Here is a 6,000-nt window from a genome sequence, read left to right as displayed (position 1 = left end):
CTCGGAACCCAAGCCAGCTGTGGTCCTTTAGAGGGGAAGGACAGGATGACACTGTGGGGGAGATTAAAGGAGCTCAAGGAAATAAAGACGCCTGGCACAGTGTGGCAAGCTTGCAAATACTGGATACATAAAGGTGGTTGCCCACCTGTCCACCTTGCCAGTATTTTAGTGCCGTTCAAAACCCCAGCAGCCATCAGCCCCTCCCTGACCAGCCTGAGACCTTGGGAGAGCCATTTAATCTTGCTGGGACTCATTTCCCTCATCTGTAAAAGGGCAGAAATTTTTATTTCCCCCATCATAGGATTGTGATAAGAATTACGTGACATAATACTTGTAAGATGACTCACCAAGCACCCCCACACAGTGGATATACTCAGAGAATTACTCTTACCATTAAAGAGAATTTTATACAAGACAGAGCTCCTAACCTCTAAGTCAATTTTCACAACTCCCCTACTTCTCTGTTCAGTGATTAAGAAAACCACTTAAGGCTAAATAGCTACACTGAATTTAATAAATCTTTTTAATAAATTTGTATTTTTAAATCTAAAATCAAAATCTAAATAATATCTAAAAACTTAAATGATCTAATAATCTAATTATATTAATTAAATCTAATAATCTAAATTTTTAAATCTAAACAAATCAAATGCATTTAGTCTTTCTAATAAATTTGCACTTTTACAGTTAGACAAAAGGAATGAGCTCTAGTATTTAATAGTACAGTAGGAAGATTATAGTTAACAACAATTTTTTGTATATTTCAAAATAGCTAGAAGACAAGAATTGGAATGTTCCCAATACAAAGAAAAGATAACTGTTTGAGGTGATGCCTATCCAGTTACCCTGATTTGGTCCTTACACATTGCATACATGTATCAAAGTATCACATGTGTCCTCAAAATATGTACAACTATTATATATCAATAATAACAAAATTTGTACTTTGAAATAAATTTGTATTTTGCAATCACAAGGACAGTTGTGTATATTTAAAATATCAGTGCATGTGTGAGAGAAACATGAAATTTAGCCAGCCTCCCTATCTGCTAGCGTGTGCATGGATCTGCAAACTCATCACAGTAGCCCCGGGACCCCTGAGCCTCACTGGCCCACAGGGTAGGGGAGCCACTGCAGGAGTTTACCATCTACAAGCCCATCAACAAATGCCAACCGCAGCTCCAGGGCGCAACCTTATGCAGGGTCACAGGACAGCACCTCACTTACCGATCAGAGCTGAGGAATGGCGCGCATTCCATTTGCCTTCTCTAGATGACTGAAAACTTTCCTGTGCTACTGAATACTAGACCTTATTCCTTTTATTTAATTGTAACAATACAAATTGATTAAAAAGGCTTAATGTATTTGATTTATTTAGATTTAAATAGATTAGATTTAATTAATAGAATTAGATTATTAGATCATTAACGTTTTAGATATCATTTATTGTGCACCTAATTCTGGGTATATGGTGATCCCTGCCCTTTGGAGTTGATGATCACTATCAATATTGTCATTTACTGAGTTTCTGTTAAGTGCCAGTCCCTGTCCTGGGTGGTCTCACCTACTTCATTACAGGGTATTCCTATTCCAGTTTCAGAAGTTTGCTACAAAAATGTCCCACATTCTACATCCTTGTCATCATTTTTTCCAAAAGAAATTAGGACAGTCCAGGGTCTGAGTTGAGATCTAAACCCTGATATCTGCCATCCTTGACAGGCTAGAAACATGACTCTCTGCCCTTTGATTTCCTCCCAAATCCATATTTTGTCCCCTGGAGAGGGTATCACTTGTCTTTAGCACCAAGTGCACATTGTGATAAAAAAAAAATTAAATTAAAACTTTAAAATTTTTGTTTTTTTTTTTTTCAATGTAAAGCAGAAGCATTTTGGTCCAAGCACTGGAAAGGGAAACCCCAAGGATATTCAAGTTTTACCAGGAAAAAGAAATGCCTGATGTTTCTGAGTGATTTCATTTATCCTGGGCATGCTGAGCTAATCTTAGCTGTAGTAATAACATTGTAGTAAAATGACGAGGGACACCAAACATTTGGGGGCACCCTGTTCACAGATGATTCAATCAATCAGTGATGGCTGCCTGGCCCAATGTCACGGCCTTCGGTGCACCTCTCCAGGAATCTGAAATGGAAACTTTGAGAGTCAGCGGCAGATGGGAGCAGTTCAGATAAAACTCTGACACGTGGAGTTCAGCTGAGTCACGTTGATGGCAAAGCGCTAATGCTAAGGTCAGGAACCCCGCGGCTGCCGTCACCTGGGAGTAGCCTGACTCCCATCTCTCCTGCCGCTGAAAGGGCCAGATTTTACTTGGACTCCAGCAGGTCCGTAACCTTAGAACACTTTTCCTTACTTAAGCTAACTCTCGGCAACTTCTGTTCCTAGCAAATCTATGAACTCTAAAATAAATTGATTTTGCTTAAAAAAGTGAAATGTATCTTCTTTGCAAAAATATGGCAGACATTTTCTCCTGAGCTCCAGGTCATACACAGAGGCTTGTGGCTGAGGCCCAGGAAGGGACCGAGTGGTGGGGGTGGCAGGCCTGTCCCATCCCATCAGGGAGGGAAGGGTCAGGGATGAGAGCAGAAAGCCTGGCGGAGGCCCACAGGGGCAGAAAGGAAAAGAGGACGACCCGTGCTCCCCGCTCAGTCCTCCCTTGCTGCCAGCCACAAAGACGAGCGGGTTTGTACCCAGCCTGAGCCCTTCCTCTCTGGGAGCCGGACAGAGAATAAAGCCGCAGTCCAACTGGCTGACACCTTTGCCAAGCGAGTAAACTGCAGTTCATGGGAAAGGCGAGCTCACCCAAGCAGTTATCACTAATGAGAAACTGTGCAAGACGTGAAACTAGCTTTCTTCTAGGAGGCTTAGGAACTAAACTTTTCAAAGTTTTATGTATCTATAGGTAGAGTACGTGCAATGTGTATATACAGGTACACCTGCTGCCTACTGTGTGTCTTTGAACAAATTACTTCTTGGGGCCTTAATTTCTTCACCCATTAAAAAAAGGATAATAAAATCCATGCCAGGTGGTCATCGTGAGGCTTAAATGACCTAATGTATAATGCCTGGCTTACAGTAAGCATGTCGTAAGCAATAGCTGCTTTTTAAAAATCAAGCTGGACGCAAGGAGTCGTGTCTGGCCCCACAACAAGATCCACCCTCGCCCCTTGCTGGCTGAGTAGGATAGAAAGTTCCACCAGCATTGAACATTAGTCGTCCGCTCTGAAAAGAGAAACCCCACAGCACTCTTCTGGCGCAATTTCTTTTCCTTTACAGGAAAGTTGCAGAAGGAGCGCGGCGGGGAAGGTGCGTGTCAGCACTCGGCCCCCTCCGCCCCCCAACCCCGACCCTGCCCCCTCCCCCAGATGAGTCCACAGATGAGCAGCCTGAGCGCGAGTCACACAAGAAATTGGGTCTGACCGACTCAGGGTTTCGTATGTTAATAGAGCCAATATTTTAAAATCACATTTCATATTCTCAAAAGTCCAGACTTCTGATCCTTCTTGGAAGTCAGACAGCAGGTCACCACGGGCCCTCTTTCCTCCGTGTCAGCAGTAGGTTGGCGTTCGGGAGCAGCTGCCTCTTTCAGCTGAGGCCCTTATCGGTCCGCCACCGTCCCCACCACTCCTGCTTGCCTGGTCCCTGTTGGCACTGTCCCCGGGCCCCCTGGGCACCCACAACATCCAGCGCAAGCCAGGCACTTGGCTACTTTTCCAGCCAAACTCTTCCTCTCCATCAGCCCTTTATTTTTTGAGAAGAGGATCAGCATGAGCCCTGTGGGGTCCCCACAGGGTCCCATGATGTCTTAGAATGATGCCACAGAAGAGGTCGAGGCTTGCCCTCTGGGCTCCTTTTCTTCATCACTGGGGAAAGAGCACTGGGCTGGGAGTCTGGTGCATGGAGTGTATGAGTTCACTGCCTCCGTGTCACCCTCCCGACGGCAGTCTCTGCCGTGAACTGGGATGGTGGCGGAGGGGCACTCAGGGTGAATTTGGTGCTAACTCGTCCTAAGGCAGAGTCAGTAACTGTCTGGTTCAGTTGGAAATAGAACTGCACAATGACTTCAGGGGCCACAGCCATGGTTCAGCGTGGCCGGCCGTGCCCTCCATTTCCTATCAGAGACAGGCCAAGCTGGAAACTCCCAGGCCCTGGAGCCCCAGCTAGGAGGAAGATTAGACAGAAACCTTCGTTTCCTGCTGTGATGGTTCATTTACAACCCAGAGATGCAAGGGGGTGGGGGGACACGATGGCAGAAAAAGTGGAACCATGGCCCTGGCCAGGAGAGCAGTATAAAACTTGAAGGAGAGAAAAAAAACATTAGAGCAGGAGGGATGGGGGAAGAGAAAGGAGATGAAGAGAAGGAGGTGCTCTGTTACAGAGCTGCAGATTTCTGTCCTAACAAAATTAAATCCAGGGGAATAAAGACAGTAAAAAGGGTCATCAGTCATGTTGTGACTTACCTGCATATCACCCCCACCCTCCGTATCTTCCCCCTCCCAGCCCTGGCTGCTTCCAAATGAGCCCTCGGTTCTATAAGCCGTTTTCTTAGATTGCATCTAATGTAAAATGTTCCACTAGAATAACTTTGTTTTCATTTCACCGAGCAAGAGAAAAGAACTGAGATGCTTTGAAAGAGTAGCCAAGCCCAGGCAGTTTTAATAGGCTAGTGGATGGGGTAATGAAAGTGCTTTAACAGACTTATAACAAAGTAAAAGCTCCAGAGAGACAGACAGGGACAGAGAGAGAGAGAGAGAGAGAGAGAGAGAGAGAGACAGTGCAGCCTCAGGGGAGGGGGTGTTTTGAGCATCCCTCTCAAATTCTGATACTCTACCTGCCATCCAAGACAGGCTCCAGGAAAATGAGCGCGCACTCCCATAAGCTCCCCTGTCAATGATAAAGCAGCCCCTGGCAAGAAGGCCCCAGACGTGTACTGGCTGGCCTGCAGGTCACCACTGGGGAGAACTATGTGTGTTTTAGGTATGAAGCCCTTGATCTTTTGGGAAATTGTTCTAGGGCTCCACTCAACCTGAAACTGCAATGACACACCAGGGAGACCTAAATCCTGCCAATTCATGAGTGGGGAGCAGTTCTTCTCTAAGCCTGAGTTCTGGAGCTTTCTTTGGGAGGGTGAAGTGGAAGGGAATAGTTCCCTCCACTGCTAATGAAAGATTTTTCCTTGATCTCTAGTGGTCGCCTGCACATTCGACCCCTCCATCCATCCTCCTCACTGCAGGCAGGGTTCTCTGGGAAACACAGATCTGATTCTGTCGGGGGAGAATCTCATCTGCTGAAAACCTTTAGTGACTTCCCCTTTTTCAGAATAAGAACTAAATCCTTAATATGGCCCAAGAGGGTTGCCATGGCCATAATTCTGTCATCCAAATCAAGACACCATTGAGAGTAAAAGGAGACACTAGTTCTAATTTTCTAGGAAAATAAGAGTAAACCAAGACTGTTCTTGGTGAGCTGAGATGTATGGTCACCCCGCATTTGGGCTCTGCATGTTCAGGTCCCCCGTCTCTCTCTTTAGCTCTGCCTGAGCCTCTCTCTGGCTTTGCTCCAAATTCTAGCCACTCTGGCCTTCTTTTACTCCCCAAAACTCCTTGTGCTCTTTCCTACCACAGGACCTTTGCACATGCCAGTCCCTCTCCCTGGAATCCCTTTGGCCACCTTTAACCAGGTAATTCCATCTCATCACTCATATCCCAGCTTAAACAGCACTTTGAAGAGAGGCTGTCCCTAACCTGCTCTCCCCTACCCATGGGAAGCTCAAGTGAGAGTCCTCTGTTATATGTTCCCAAGAAGCATGTTCCTTTCCTTTCAGATCCCTTATCTCCCTTGGTTATTTACTCACTTGTATAATAATCTAACTGCTGTCTGTTTCCCTCATCAGACTGTGAACTCTGAGTGTGGAGACCGGGTGTATTCCGCTCACACTATGCACTTAGCACCTAGCACAGTGCCTGGACTACAGTAGGTGCTCAAT

The sequence above is a fragment of the Eulemur rufifrons genome, chromosome 28 (genome assembly GCF_041146395.1).
Source record: "Eulemur rufifrons isolate Redbay chromosome 28, OSU_ERuf_1, whole genome shotgun sequence".
Lineage (NCBI taxonomy): Eukaryota > Metazoa > Chordata > Mammalia > Primates > Lemuridae > Eulemur > Eulemur rufifrons.
This window is presented reverse-complemented; position numbering follows the sequence as displayed.